Consider the following 16,683-nt stretch of genomic DNA (forward strand, 5'->3'; position numbering starts at 1 on the left):
AGGGAGCGAGGGATGCAGTAAGGAAGGAATAGTGCATCTGAAAGGGGATTGTCGTAACCCAGAAGAAAACCCTGTCGTTTCCATAGAAACGATACTCGATTTAGAAGGAGATGTCATAGAACCAATAGTATTTCACAGCGACGCAATTTCTGTGTTACATCGTCAATGTGACCGAGCGTGTGCTGCTGTAAAGACGGAATAGTGCATCGGAAAGGATATAGTCGTATCCCAAAGGAAAATCCTGTCGTTTCCGTAGAAACGTTACTCGATTTAGAAGGGGCCGTAATAGAACCCATAGTATTTAATAGCGACGCAATTTCTGTGTTATTTAGTCAATGTGAGGGAGCGAGGGATGCAGTAAGGAAGGAATAGTGCATCTGAAAGGGGATTGTCGTAACCCAGAAGAAAACCCTGTCGTTTCCATAGAAACGATACTCGATTTAGAAGGAGATGTCATAGAACCAATAGTATTTCACAGCGACGCAATTTCTGTGTTACATCGTCAATGTGACCGAGCGTGTGCTGCTGTAAAGACGGAATAGTGCATCGGAGAGGATATAGTCGTATCCCAAAGGGAAATCCTGTCGTTTCCGTAGAAACGTTACTCGATTTAGAAGGGGCCGTAATAGAACCCATAGTACTTAATAGCGACGCAATTTCTGTGTTATTTAGTCAATGTGAGGGAGCGAGGGATGCAGTAAGGAAGGAATAGTGCATCTGAAAGGGGATTGTCGTAACCCAGAAGAAAACCCTGTCGTTTCCATAGAAACGATACTCGATTTAGAAGGAGATGTCATAGAACCAATAGTATTTCACAGCGACGCAATTTCTGTGTTACATCGTCAATGTGACCGAGCGTGTGCTGCTGTAAAGACGGAATAGTGCATCGGAAAGGATATAGTCGTATCCCAAAGGGAAATCCTGTCGTTTCCGTAGAAACGTTACTCGATTTAGAAGGGGCCGTAATAGAACCCATAGTATTTAATAGCGACGCAATTTCTGTGTTATTTAGTCAATGTGAGGGAGCGAGGGATGCAGTAAGGAAGGAATAGTGCATCTGAAAGGGGATTGTCGTAACCCAGAAGAAAACCCTGTCGTTTCCATAGAAACGATACTCGATTTAGAAGGAGATGTCATAGAACCAATAGTATTTCACAGCGACGCAATTTCTGTGTTACATCGTCAATGTGACCGAGCGTGTGCTGCTGTAAAGACGGAATAGTGCATCGGAAAGGATATAGTCGTATCCCAAAGGGAAATCCTGTCGTTTCCGTAGAAACGTTACTCGATTTAGAAGGGGCCGTAATAGAACCCATAGTATTTAATAGCGACGCAATTTCTGTATTATTTAGTCAATGTGAGGGAGCGAGGGATGCAGTAAGGAAGGAATAGTGCATCTGAAAGGGGATTGTCGTAACCCAGAAGAAAACCCTGTCGTTTCCATAGAAACGATACTCGATTTAGAAGGAGATGTCATAGAACCAATAGTATTTCACAGCGACGCAATTTCTGTGTTACATCGTCAATGTGACCGAGCGTGTGCTGCTGTAAAGACGGAATAGTGTATCGGAAAGGATATAGTCGTATCCCAAAGGGAAATCCTGTCGTTTCCGTAGAAACGTTACTCGATTTAGAAGGGGCCGTAATAGAACCCATAGTATTTAATAGCGACGCAATTTCTGTGTTATTTAGTCAATGTGAGGGAGCGAGGGATGCAGTAAGGAAGGAATAGTGCATCTGAAAGGGGATTGTCGTAACCCAGAAGAAAACCCTGTCGTTTCCATAGAAACGATACTCGATTTAGAAGGAGATGTCATAGAACCAATAGTATTTCACAGCGACGCAATTTCTGTGTTACATCGTCAATGTGACCGAGCGTGTGCTGCTGTAAAGACGGAATAGTGCATCGGAAAGGATATAGTCGTATCCCAAAGGGAAATCCTGTCGTTTCCGTAGAAACGTTACTCGATTTAGAAGGGGCCGTAATAGAACCCATAGTATTTAATAGCGACGCAATTTCTGTGTTATTTAGTCAATGTGAGGGAGCGAGGGATGCAGTAAGGAAGGAATAGTGCATCTGAAAGGGGATTGTCGTAACCCAGAAGAAAACCCTGTCGTTTCCATAGAAACGATACTCGATTTAGAAGGAGATGTCATAGAACCAATAGTATTTCACAGCGACGCAATTTCTGTGTTACATCGTCAATGTGACCGAGCGTGTGCTGCTGTAAAGACGGAATAGTGCATCGGAAAGGATATAGTCGTATCCCAAAGGGAAATCCTGTCGTTTCCGTAGAAACGTTACTCGATTTAGAAGGGGCCGTAATAGAACCCATAGTATTTAATAGCGACGCAATTTCTGTGTTATTTAGTCAATGTGAGGGAGCGAGGGATGCAGTAAGGAAGGAATAGTGCATCTGAAAGGGGATTGTCGTAACCCAGAAGAAAACCCTGTCGTTTCCATAGAAACGATACTCGATTTAGAAGGAGATGTCATAGAACCAATAGTATTTCACAGCGACGCAATTTCTGTGTTACATCGTCAATGTGACCGAGCGTGTGCTGCTGTAAAGACGGAATAGTGCATCGGAAAGGATATAGTCGTATCCCAAAGGGAAATCCTGTCGTTTCCGTAGAAACGTTACTCGATTTAGAAGGGGCCGTAATAGAACACATAGTATTTAATAGCGACGCAATTTCTGTGTTATTTAGTCAATGTGAGGGAGCGAGGGATGCAGTAAGGAAGGAATAGTGCATCTGAAAGGGGATTGTCGTAACCCAGAAGAAAACCCTGTCGTTTCCATAGAAACGATACTCGATTTAGAAGGAGATGTCATAGAACCAATAGTATTTCACAGCGACGCAATTTCTGTGTTACATCGTCAATGTGACCGAGCGTGTGCTGCTGTAAAGACGGAATAGTGCATCGGAAGGGATATAGTCGTATCCCAAAGGGAAATCCTGTCGTTTCCGTAGAAACGTTACTCGATTTAGAAGGGGCCGTAATAGAACCCATAGTATTTAATAGCGACGCAATTTCTGTATTATTTAGTCAATGTGAGGGAGCGAGGGATGCAGTAAGGAAGGAATAGTGCATCTGAAAGGGGATTGTCGTAACCCAGAAGAAAACCCTGTCGTTTCCATAGAAACGATACTCGATTTAGAAGGAGATGTCATAGAACCAATAGTATTTCACAGCGACGCAATTTCTGTGTTACATCGTCAATGTGACCGAGCGTGTGCTGCTGTAAAGACGGAATAGTGCATCGGAAAGGATATAGTCGTATCCCAAAGGGAAATCTTGTCGTTTCCGTAGAAACGTTACTCGATTTAGAAGGGGCCGTAATAGAACCCATAGTATTTAATAGCGACGCAATTTCTGTGTTATTTAGTCAATGTGAGGGAGCGAGGGATGCAGTAAGGAAGGAATAGTGCATCTGAAAGGGGATTGTCGTAACCCAGAAGAAAACCCTGTCGTTTCCATAGAAACGATACTCGATTTAGAAGGAGATGTCATAGAACCAATAGTATTTCACAGCGACGCAATTTCTGTGTTACATCGTCAATGTGACCGAGCGTGTGCTGCTGTAAAGACGGAATAGTGCATCGGAAAGGATATAGTCGTATCCCAAAGGGAAATCCTGTCGTTTCCGTAGAAACGTTACTCGATTTAGAAGGGGCCGTAATAGAACCCATAGTATTTAATAGCGACGCAATTTCTGTGTTATTTAGTCAATGTGAGGGAGCGAGGGATGCAGTAAGGAAGGAATAGTGCATCTGAAAGGGGATTGTCGTAACCCAGAAGAAAACCCTGTCGTTTCCATAGAAACGATACTCGATTTAGAAGGAGATGTCATAGAACCAATAGTATTTCACAGCGACGCAATTTCTGTGTTACATCGTCAATGTGACCGAGCGTGTGCTGCTGTAAAGACGGAATAGTGCATCGGAAAGGATATAGTCGTATCCCAAAGGGAAATCCTGTCGTTTCCGTAGAAACGTTACTCGATTTAGAAGGGGCCGTAATAGAACCCATAGTATTTCATAGCGACGCAATTTCTGTGTTATTTAGTCAATGTGAGGGAGCGAGGGATGCAGTAAGGAAGGAATAGTGCATCTGAAAGGGGATTGTCGTAACCCAGAAGAAAACCCTGTCGTTTCCATAGAAACGATACTCGATTTAGAAGGAGATGTCATAGAACCAATAGTATTTCACAGCGACGCAATTTCTGTGTTACATCGTCAATGTGACCGAGCGTGTGCTGCTGTAAAGACGGAATAGTGCATCGGAAAGGATATAGTCGTATCCCAAAGGAAAATCCTGTCGTTTCCGTAGAAACGTTACTCGATTTAGAAGGGGCCGTAATAGAACCCATAGTATTTCATAGCGACGCAATTTCTGTGTTATTTAGTCAATGTGAGGGAGCGAGGGATGCAGTAAGGAAGGAATAGTGCATCTGAAAGGGGATTGTCGTAACCCAGAAGAAAACCCTGTCGTTTCCATAGAAACGATACTCGATTTAGAAGGAGATGTCATAGAACCAATAGTATTTCACAGCGACGCAATTTCTGTGTTACATCGTCAATGTGACCGAGCGTGTGCTGCTGTAAAGACGGAATAGTGCATCGGAAAGGATATAGTCGTATCCCAAAGGGAAATCCTGTCGTTTCCGTAGAAACGTTACTCGATTTAGAAGGGGCCGTAATAGAACCCATAGTATTTAATAGCGACGCAATTTCTGTGTTATTTAGTCAATGTGAGGGAGCGAGGGATGCAGTAAGGAAGGAATAGTGCATCTGAAAGGGGATTGTCGTAACCCAGAAGAAAACCCTGTCGTTTCCATAGAAACGATACTCGATTTAGAAGGAGATGTCATAGAACCAATAGTATTTCACAGCGACGCAATTTCTGTGTTACATCGTCAATGTGACCGAGCGTGTGCTGCTGTAAAGACGGAATAGTGCATCGGAAAGGATATAGTCGTATCCCAAAGGGAAATCCTGTCGTTTCCGTAGAAACGTTACTCGATTTAGAAGGGGCCGTAATAGAACCCATAGTATTTCATAGCGACGCAATTTCTGTGTTATTTAGTCAATGTGAGGGAGCGAGGGATGCAGTAAGGAAGGAATAGTGCATCTGAAAGGGGATTGTCGTAACCCAGAAGAAAACCCTGTCGTTTCCATAGAAACGATACTCGATTTAGAAGGAGATGTCATAGAACCAATAGTATTTCACAGCGACGCAATTTCTGTGTTACATCGTCAATGTGACCGAGCGTGTGCTGCTGTAAAGACGGAATAGTGCATCGGAAAGGATATAGTCGTATCCCAAAGGGAAATCCTGTCGTTTCCGTAGAAACGTTACTCGATTTAGAAGGGGCCGTAATAGAACCCATAGTATTTCATAGCGACGCAATTTCTGTGTTATTTAGTCAATGTGAGGGAGCGAGGGATGCAGTAAGGAAGGAATAGTGCATCTGAAAGGGGATTGTCGTAACCCAGAAGAAAACCCTGTCGTTTCCATAGAAACGATACTCGATTTAGAAGGAGATGTCATAGAACCAATAGTATTTCACAGCGACGCAATTTCTGTGTTACATCGTCAATGTGACCGAGCGTGTGCTGCTGTAAAGACGGAATAGTGCATCGGAAAGGATATAGTCGTATCCCAAAGGAAAATCCTGTCGTTTCCGTAGAAACGTTACTCGATTTAGAAGGGGTCGTAATAGAACCCATAGTATTTAATAGCGACGCAATTTCTGTGTTATTTAGTCAATGTGAGGGAGCGAGGGATGCAGTAAGGAAGGAATAGTGCATCTGAAAGGGGATTGTCGTAACCCAGAAGAAAACCCTGTCGTTTCCATAGAAACGATACTCGATTTAGAAGGAGATGTCATAGAACCAATAGTATTTCACAGCGACGCAATTTCTGTGTTACATCGTCAATGTGACCGAGCGTGTGCTGCTGTAAAGACGGAATAGTGCATCGGAAAGGATATAGTCGTATCCCAAAGGAAAATCCTGTCGTTTCCGTAGAAACGTTACTCGATTTAGAAGGGCCGTAATAGAACCCATAGTATTTAATAGCGACGCAATTTCTGTGTTATTTAGTCAATGTGAGGGAGCGAGGGATGCAGTAAGGAAGGAATAGTGCATCTGAAAGGGGATTGTCGTAACCCAGAAGAAAACCCTGTCGTTTCCATAGAAACGATACTCGATTTAGAAGGAGATGTCATAGAACCAATAGTATTTCACAGCGACGCAATTTCTGTGTTACATCGTCAATGTGACCGAGCGTGTGCTGCTGTAAAGACGGAATAGTGCATCGGAAAGGATATAGTCGTATCCCAAAGGAAAATCCTGTCGTTTCCGTAGAAACGTTACTCGATTTAGAAGGGGCCGTAATAGAACCCATAGTATTTCATAGCGACGCAATTTCTGTGTTATTTAGTCAATGTGAGGGAGCGAGGGATGCAGTAAGGAAGGAATAGTGCATCTGAAAGGGGATTGTCGTAACCCAGAAGAAAACCCTGTCGTTTCCATAGAAACGATACTCGATTTAGAAGGAGATGTCATAGAACCAATAGTATTTCACAGCGACGCAATTTCTGTGTTACATCGTCAATGTGACCGAGCGTGTGCTGCTGTAAAGACGGAATAGTGCATCGGAAAGGATATAGTCGTATCCCAAAGGAAAATCCTGTCGTTTCCGTAGAAACGTTACTCGATTTAGAAGGGGCCGTAATAGAACCCATAGTATTTAATAGCGACGCAATTTCTGTGTTATTTAGTCAATGTGAGGGAGCGAGGGATGCAGTAAGGAAGGAATAGTGCATCTGAAAGGGGATTGTCGTAACCCAGAAGAAAACCCTGTCGTTTCCATAGAAACGATACTCGATTTAGAAGGAGATGTCATAGAACCAATAGTATTTCACAGCGACGCAATTTCTGTGTTACATCGTCAATGTGACCGAGCGTGTGCTGCTGTAAAGACGGAATAGTGCATCGGAAAGGATATAGTCGTATCCCAAAGGGAAATCCTGTCGTTTCCGTAGAAACGTTACTCGATTTAGAAGGGGCCGTAATAGAACCCATAGTATTTCATAGCGACGCAATTTCTGTGTTATTTAGTCAATGTGAGGGAGCGAGGGATGCAGTAAGGAAGGAATAGTGCATCTGAAAGGGGATTGTCGTAACCCAGAAGAAAACCCTGTCGTTTCCATAGAAACGATACTCGATTTAGAAGGAGATGTCATAGAACCAATAGTATTTCACAGCGACGCAATTTCTGTGTTACATCGTCAATGTGACCGAGCGTGTGCTGCTGTAAAGACGGAATAGTGCATCGGAAAGGATATAGTCGTATCCCAAAGGAAAATCCTGTCGTTTCCGTAGAAACGTTACTCGATTTAGAAGGGGTCGTAATAGAACCCATAGTATTTAATAGCGACGCAATTTCTGTGTTATTTAGTCAATGTGAGGGAGCGAGGGATGCAGTAAGGAAGGAATAGTGCATCTGAAAGGGGATTGTCGTAACCCAGAAGAAAACCCTGTCGTTTCCATAGAAACGATACTCGATTTAGAAGGAGATGTCATAGAACCAATAGTATTTCACAGCGACGCAATTTCTGTGTTACATCGTCAATGTGACCGAGCGTGTGCTGCTGTAAAGACGGAATAGTGCATCGGAAAGGATATAGTCGTATCCCAAAGGGAAATCCTGTCGTTTCCGTAGAAACGTTACTCGATTTAGAAGGGGCCGTAATAGAACCCATAGTATTTCATAGCGACGCAATTTCTGTGTTATTTAGTCAATGTGAGGGAGCGAGGGATGCAGTAAGGAAGGAATAGTGCATCTGAAAGGGGATTGTCGTAACCCAGAAGAAAACCCTGTCGTTTCCATAGAAACGATACTCGATTTAGAAGGAGATGTCATAGAACCAATAGTATTTCACAGCGACGCAATTTCTGTGTTACATCGTCAATGTGACCGAGCGTGTGCTGCTGTAAAGACGGAATAGTGCATCGGAAAGGATATAGTCGTATCCCAAAGGAAAATCCTGTCGTTTCCGTAGAAACGTTACTCGATTTAGAAGGGGCCGTATAGAACCCATAGTATTTCATAGCGACGTAATTTCTGTGTTATTTAGTCAATGTGAGGGAGCGAGGGATGCAGTAAGGAAGGAATAGTGCATCTGAAAGGGGATTGTCGTAACCCAGAAGAAAACCCTGTCGTTTCCATAGAAACGATACTCGATTTAGAAGGAGATGTCATAGAACCAATAGTATTTCACAGCGACGCAATTTCTGTGTTACATCGTCAATGTGACCGAGCGTGTGCTGCTGTAAAGACGGAATAGTGCATCGGAAAGGATATAGTCGTATCCCAAAGGGAAATCCTGTCGTTTCCGTAGAAACGTTACTCGATTTAGAAGGGGTCGTAATAGAACCCATAGTATTTAATAGCGACGCAATTTCTGTGTTATTTAGTCAATGTGAGGGAGCGAGGGATGCAGTAAGGAAGGAATAGTGCATCTGAAAGGGGATTGTCGTAACCCAGAAGAAAACCCTGTCGTTTCCATAGAAACGATACTCGATTTAGAAGGAGATGTCATAGAACCAATAGTATTTCACAGCGACGCAATTTCTGTGTTACATCGTCAATGTGACCGAGCGTGTGCTGCTGTAAAGACGGAATAGTGCATCGGAAAGGATATAGTCGTATCCCAAAGGGAAATCCTGTCGTTTCCGTAGAAACGTTACTCGATTTAGAAGGGGTCGTAATAGAACCCATAGTATTTCATAGCGACGCAATTTCTTTGTTACATCGTCAATGTGACCGAGCGTGTGCTGCTGTAAAGACGGAATAGTGCATCGGAAAGGATATAGTCGTATCCCCAAAGGAAAATCCTGTCGTTTCCGTAGAAACGTTACTCGATTTAGAAGGGGCCGTAATAGAACCCATAGTATTTCATAGCGACGCAATTTCTGTGTTATTTAGTCAATGTGAGGGAGCGAGGGATGCAGTAAGGAAGGAATAGTGCATCTGAAAGGGGATTGTCGTAACCCAGAAGAAAACCCTGTCGTTTCCATAGAAACGATACTCGATTTAGAAGGAGATGTCATAGAACCAATAGTATTTCACAGCGACGCAATTTCTGTGTTACATCGTCAATGTGACCGAGCGTGTGCTGCTGTAAAGACGGAATAGTGCATCGGAAAGGATATAGTCGTATCCCAAAGGGAAATCCTGTCGTTTCCGTAGAAACGTTACTCGATTTAGAAGGGGTCGTAATAGAACCCATAGTATTTAATAGCGACGCAATTTCTGTGTTATTTAGTCAATGTGAGGGAGCGAGGGATGCAGTAAGGAAGGAATAGTGCATCTGAAAGGGGATTGTCGTAACCCAGAAGAAAACCCTGTCGTTTCCATAGAAACGATACTCGATTTAGAAGGAGATGTCATAGAACCAATAGTATTTCACAACGACGCAATTTCTGTGTTACATCGTCAATGTGACCGAGCGTGTGCTGCTGTAAAGACGGAATAGTGCATCGGAAAGGATATAGTCGTATCCCAAAGGGAAATCCTGTCGTTTCCGTAGAAACGTTACTCGATTTAGAAGGGGTCGTAATAGAACCCATAGTATTTCATAGCGACGCAATTTCTTTGTTACATCGTCAATGTGACCGAGCGTGTGCTGCTGTAAAGACGGAATAGTGCATCGGAAAGGATATAGTCGTATCCCAAAGGAAAATCCTGTCGTTTCCGTAGAAACGTTACTCGATTTAGAAGGGGCCGTAATAGAACCCATAGTATTTAATAGCGACGCAATTTCTGTGTTATTTAGTCAATGTGAGGGAGCGAGGGATGCAGTAGGGAAGGAATAGTGCATCTGAAAGGGGATTGTCGTAACTCAGAAGAAAACCCTGTCGTTTCCATAGAAACGATACTCGATTTAGAAGGAGATGTCATAGAACCAATAGTATTTCACAGCGACGCAATTTCTGTGTTACATCGTCAATGTGACCGAGCGTGTGCTGCTGTAAAGACGGAATAGTGCATCGGAAAGGATATAGTCGTATCCCAAAGGGAAATCCTGTCGTTTCCGTAGAAACGTTACTCGATTTAGAAGGGGTCGTAATAGAACCCATAGTATTTCATAGCGACGCAATTTCTTTGTTACATCGTCAATGTGACCGAGCGTGTGCTGCTGTAAAGACGGAATAGTGCATCGGAAAGGATATAGTCGTATCCCAAAGGAAAATCCTGTCGTTTCCGTAGAAACGGTACTCGATTTAGAAGGGGCCGTAATAGAACCCATAGTATTTCATAGCGACGCAATTTCTGTGTTATTTAGTCAATGTGAGGGAGCGAGGGATGCAGTAAGGAAGGAATAGTGCATCTGAAAGGGGATTGTCGTAACCCAGAAGAAAACCCTGTCGTTTCCATAGAAACGATACTCGATTTAGAAGGAGATGTCATAGAACCAATAGTATTTCACAGCGACGCAATTTCTGTGTTACATCGTCAATGTGACCGAGCGTGTGCTGCTGTAAAGACGGAATAGTGCATCGGAAAGGATATAGTCGTATCCCAAAGGGAAATCCTGTCGTTTCCGTAGAAACGTTACTCGATTTAGAAGGGGTCGTAATAGAACCCATAGTATTTCATAGCGACGCAATTTCTTTGTTACATCGTCAATGTGACCGAGCGTGTGCTGCTGTAAAGACGGAATAGTGCATCGGAAAGGATATAGTCGTATCCCCAAAGGAAAATCCTGTCGTTTCCGTAGAAACGTTACTCGATTTAGAAGGGGCCGTAATAGAACCCATAGTATTTCATAGCGACGCAATTTCTGTGTTATTTAGTCAATGTGAGGGAGCGAGGGATGCAGTAAGGAAGGAATAGTGCATCTGAAAGGGGATTGTCGTAACCCAGAAGAAAACCCTGTCGTTTCCATAGAAACGATACTCGATTTAGAAGGAGATGTCATAGAACCAATAGTATTTCACAGCGACGCAATTTCTGTGTTACATCGTCAATGTGACCGAGCGTGTGCTGCTGTAAAGACGGAATAGTGCATCGGAAAGGATATAGTCGTATCCCAAAGGGAAATCCTGTCGTTTCCGTAGAAACGTTACTCGATTTAGAAGGGGTCGTAATAGAACCCATAGTATTTAATAGCGACGCAATTTCTGTGTTATTTAGTCAATGTGAGGGAGCGAGGGATGCAGTAAGGAAGGAATAGTGCATCTGAAAGGGGATTGTCGTAACCCAGAAGAAAACCCTGTCGTTTCCATAGAAACGATACTCGATTTAGAAGGAGATGTCATAGAACCAATAGTATTTCACAACGACGCAATTTCTGTGTTACATCGTCAATGTGACCGAGCGTGTGCTGCTGTAAAGACGGAATAGTGCATCGGAAAGGATATAGTCGTATCCCAAAGGGAAATCCTGTCGTTTCCGTAGAAACGTTACTCGATTTAGAAGGGGTCGTAATAGAACCCATAGTATTTCATAGCGACGCAATTTCTTTGTTACATCGTCAATGTGACCGAGCGTGTGCTGCTGTAAAGACGGAATAGTGCATCGGAAAGGATATAGTCGTATCCCAAAGGAAAATCCTGTCGTTTCCGTAGAAACGTTACTCGATTTAGAAGGGGCCGTAATAGAACCCATAGTATTTAATAGCGACGCAATTTCTGTGTTATTTAGTCAATGTGAGGGAGCGAGGGATGCAGTAGGGAAGGAATAGTGCATCTGAAAGGGGATTGTCGTAACTCAGAAGAAAACCCTGTCGTTTCCATAGAAACGATACTCGATTTAGAAGGAGATGTCATAGAACCAATAGTATTTCACAGCGACGCAATTTCTGTGTTACATCGTCAATGTGACCGAGCGTGTGCTGCTGTAAAGACGGAATAGTGCATCGGAAAGGATATAGTCGTATCCCAAAGGGAAATCCTGTCGTTTCCGTAGAAACGTTACTCGATTTAGAAGGGGTCGTAATAGAACCCATAGTATTTCATAGCGACGCAATTTCTTTGTTACATCGTCAATGTGACCGAGCGTGTGCTGCTGTAAAGACGGAATAGTGCATCGGAAAGGATATAGTCGTATCCCAAAGGAAAATCCTGTCGTTTCCGTAGAAACGGTACTCGATTTAGAAGGGGCCGTAATAGAACCCATAGTATTTCATAGCGACGCAATTTCTGTGTTATTTAGTCAATGTGAGAGAGCGAGGGATGCAGTAAGGAAGGAATAGTGCATCTGAAAGGGGATTGTCGTAACCCAGAAGAAAACCCTGTCGTTTCCATAGAAACGATACTCGATTTAGAAGGAGATGTCATAGAACCAATAGTATTTCACAGCGACGCAATTTCTGTGTTACATCGTCAATGTGACCGAGCGTGTGCTGCTGTAAAGACGGAATAGTGCATCGGAAAGGATATAGTCGTATCCCAAAGGAAAATCCTGTCGTTTCCGTAGAAACGTTACTCGATTTAGAAGGGGCCGTAATAGAACCCATAGTATTTAATAGCGACGCAATTTCTGTGTTATTTAGTCAATGTGAGGGAGCGAGGGATGCAGTAAGGAAGGAATAGTGCATCTGAAAGGGGATTGTCGTAACCCAGAAGAAAACCCTGTCGTTTCCATAGAAACGATACTCGATTTAGAAGGAGATGTCATAGAACCAATAGTATTTCACAGCGACGCAATTTCTGTGTTACATCGTCAATGTGACCGAGCGTGTGCTGCTGTAAAGACGGAATAGTGCATCGGAAAGGATATAGTCGTATCCCAAAGGGAAATCCTGTCGTTTCCGTAGAAACGTTACTCGATTTAGAAGGGGTCGTAATAGAACCCATAGTATTTAATAGCGACGCAATTTCTGTGTTATTTAGTCAATGTGAGGGAGCGAGGGATGCAGTAAGGAAGGAATAGTGCATCTGAAAGGGGATTGTCGTAACCCAGAAGAAAACCCTGTCGTTTCCATAGAAACGATACTCGATTTAGAAGGAGATGTCATAGAACCAATAGTATTTCACAGCGACGCAATTTCTGTGTTACATCGTCAATGTGACCGAGCGTGTGCTGCTGTAAAGACGGAATAGTGCATCGGAAAGGATATAGTCGTATCCCAAAGGAAAATCCTGTCGTTTCCGTAGAAACGTTACTCGGTTTAGAAGGGGCCGTAATAGAACCCATAGTATTTAATAGCGACGCAATTTCTGTGCTATTTAGTCAATGTGAGGGAGCGAGGGATGCAGTAAGGAAGGAATAGTGCATCTGAAAGGGGATTGTCGTAACCCAGAAGAAAACCCTGTCGTTTCCATAGAAACGATACTCGATTTAGAAGGAGATGTCATAGAACCAATAGTATTTCACAGCGCCGCAATTTCTTTGTTACATCGTCAATGTGACCGAGCGTGTGCTGCTGTAAAGACGGAATAGTGCATCGGAAAGGATATAGTCGTATCCCAAAGGAAAAACCTGTCGTTTCCGTAGAAACGTTACTCGATTTAGAAGGGGTCGTAATAGAACCCATAGTATTTAATAGCGACGCAATTTCTGTGTTATTTAGTCAATGTGAGGGAGCGAGGGATGCAGTAAGGAAGGAATAGTGCATCTGAAAGGGGATTGTCGTAACCCAGAAGAAAACCCTGTCGTTTCCATAGAAACGATACTCGATTTAGAAGGAGATGTCATAGAACCAATAGTATTTCACAGCGTCGCAATTTCTGTGTTACATCGTCAATGTGACCGAGCGTGTGCTGCTGTAAAGACGGAATAGTGCATCGGAAAGGATATAGTCGTATCCCAAAGGAAAATCCTGTCGTTTCCGTAGAAACGTTACTCGATTTAGAAGGGGCCGTAATAGAACCCATAGTATTTAATAGCGACGCAATTTCTGTGTTATTTAGTCAATGTGAGGGAGCGAGGGATGCAGTAAGGAAGGAATAGTGCATCTGAAAGGGGATTGTCGTAACCCAGAAGAAAACCCTGTCGTTTCCATAGAAACGATACTCGATTTAGAAGGAGATGTCATAGAACCAATAGTATTTCACAGCGACGCAATTTCTGTGTTACATCGTCAATGTGACCGAGCGTGTGCTGCTGTAAAGACGGAATAGTGCATCGGAAAGGATATAGTCGTATCCCAAAGGAAAATCCTGTCGTTTCCGTAGAAACGTTACTCGATTTAGAAGGGGCCGTAATAGAACCCATAGTATTTAATAGCGACGCAATTTCTGTGTTATTTAGTCAATGTGAGAGAGCGAGGGATGCAGTAAGGAAGGAATAGTGCATCTGAAAGGGGATTGTCGTAACCCAGAAGAAAACCCTGTCGTTTCCATAGAAACGATACTCGATTTAGAAGGAGATGTCATAGAACCAATAGTATTTCACAGCGACGCAATTTCTGTGTTACATCGTCAATGTGACCGAGCGTGTGCTGCTGTAAAGACGGAATAGAGCATCGGAAAGGATATAGTCGTATCCCAAAGGTAAATCCTGTCGTTTCCGTAGAAACGTTACTCGATTTAAAAGGGGTCGTAATAGAACCCATAGTATTTCATAGCGACGCAATTTCTGTGTTATTTAGTCAATGTGAGGGAGCGAGGGATGCAGTAAGGAAGGAATAGTGCATCTGAAAGGGGATTGTCGTAACCCAGAAGAAAACCCTGTCGTTTCCATAGAAACGATACTCGATTTAGAAGGAGATGTCATAGAACCAATAGTATTTCACAGCGACGCAATTTCTGTGTTACATCGTCAATGTGACCGAGCGTGTGCTGCTGTAAAGACGCAATAGTGCATCGGAAAGGATATAGTCGTATCCCAAAGGGAAATCCTGTCGTTTCCGTAGAAACGTTACTCGATTTAGAAGGGGCCGTAATAGAACCCATAGTATTTAATAGCGACGCAATTTCTGTGTTATTTAGTCAATGTGAGGGAGCGAGGGATGCAGTAAGGAAGGAATAGTGCATCTGAAAGGGGATTGTCGTAACCCAGAAGAAAACCCTGTCGTTTCCATAGAAACGATACTCGATTTAGAAGGAGATGTCATAGAACCAATAGTATTTCACAGCGACGCAATTTCTGTGTTACATCGTCAATGTGACCGAGCGTGTGCTGCTGTAAAGACAGAATAGTGCATCGGAAAGGATATAGTCGTATCCCAAAGGGAAATCCGGTCGTTTCCGTAGAAACGTTACTCGATTTAGAAGGGGTCGTAATAGAACCCATAGTATTTAATAGCGACGCAATTTCTGTGTTATTTAGTCAATGTGAGGGAGCGAGGGATGCAGTAAGGAAGGAATAGTGCATCTGAAAGGGGATTGTCGTAACCCAGAAGAAAACCCTGTCGTTTCCATAGAAACGATACTCGATTTAGAAGGAGATGTCATAGAACCAATAGTATTTCACAGCGACGCAATTTCTGTGTTACATCGTCAATGTGACCGAGCGTGTGCTGCTGTAAAGACGGAATAGTGCATCGGAAAGGATATAGTCGTATCCCAAAGGGAAATCCTGTCGTTTCCGTAGAAACGTTACTCGATTTAGAAGGGGTCGTAATAGAACCCATAGTATTTCATAGCGACGCAATTTCTGTGTTATTTAGTCAATGTGAGGGAGCGAGGGATGCAGTAAGGAAGGAATAGTGCATCTGAAAGGGGATTGTCGTAACCCAGAAGAAAACCCTGTCGTTTCCATAGAAACGATACTCGATTTAGAAGGAGATGTCATAGAACCAATAGTATTTCACAGCGACGCAATTTCTGTGTTACATCGTCAATGTGACCGAGCGTGTGCTGCTGTAAAGACAGAATAGTGCATCGGAAAGGATATAGTCGTATCCCAAAGGGAAATCCGGTCGTTTCCGTAGAAACGTTACTCGATTTAGAAGGGGTCGTAATAGAACCCATAGTATTTCATAGCGACGCAATTTCTGTGTTATTTAGTCAATGTGAGGGAGCGAGGGATGCAGTAAGGAAGGAATAGTGCATCTGAAAGGGGATTGTCGTAACCCAGAAGAAAACCCTGTCGTTTCCATAGAAACGATACTCGATTTAGAAGGAGATGTCATAGAACCAATAGTATTTCACAGCGACGCAATTTCTGTGTTACATCGTCAATGTGACCGAGCGTGTGCTGCTGTAAAGACGGAATAGTGCATCGGAAAGGATATAGTCGTATCCCAAAGGGAAATCCTGTCGTTTCCGTAGAAACGTTACTCGATTTAAAAGGGGTCGTAATAGAACCCATAGTATTTCATAGCGACGCAATTTCTGTGTTATTTAGTCAATGTGAGGGAGCGAGGGATGCAGTAAGGAAGGAATAGTGCATCTGAAAGGGGATTGTCGTAACCCAGAAGAAAACCCTGTCGTTTCCATAGAAACGATACTCGATTTAGAAGGAGATGTCATAGAACCTATAGTATTTCACAGCGACGCAATTTCTGTGTTACATCGTCAATGTGACCGAGCGTGTGCTGCTGTAAAGACGGAATAGTGCATCGGAAAGGATATAGTCGTATCCCAAAGGAAAATCCTGTCGTTTCCGTAGAAACGTTACTCGATTTAGAAGGGGCCGTAATAGAACCCATAGTATTTAATAGCGACGCAATTTCTGTGTTATTTAGTCAATGTGAGGGAGCGAGGGATGCAGTAAGG

Source organism: Schistocerca serialis, unplaced genomic scaffold (genome assembly GCF_023864345.2).
Source record: "Schistocerca serialis cubense isolate TAMUIC-IGC-003099 unplaced genomic scaffold, iqSchSeri2.2 HiC_scaffold_1400, whole genome shotgun sequence".
Classification (NCBI taxonomy): Eukaryota; Metazoa; Arthropoda; class Insecta; order Orthoptera; family Acrididae; genus Schistocerca; species Schistocerca serialis.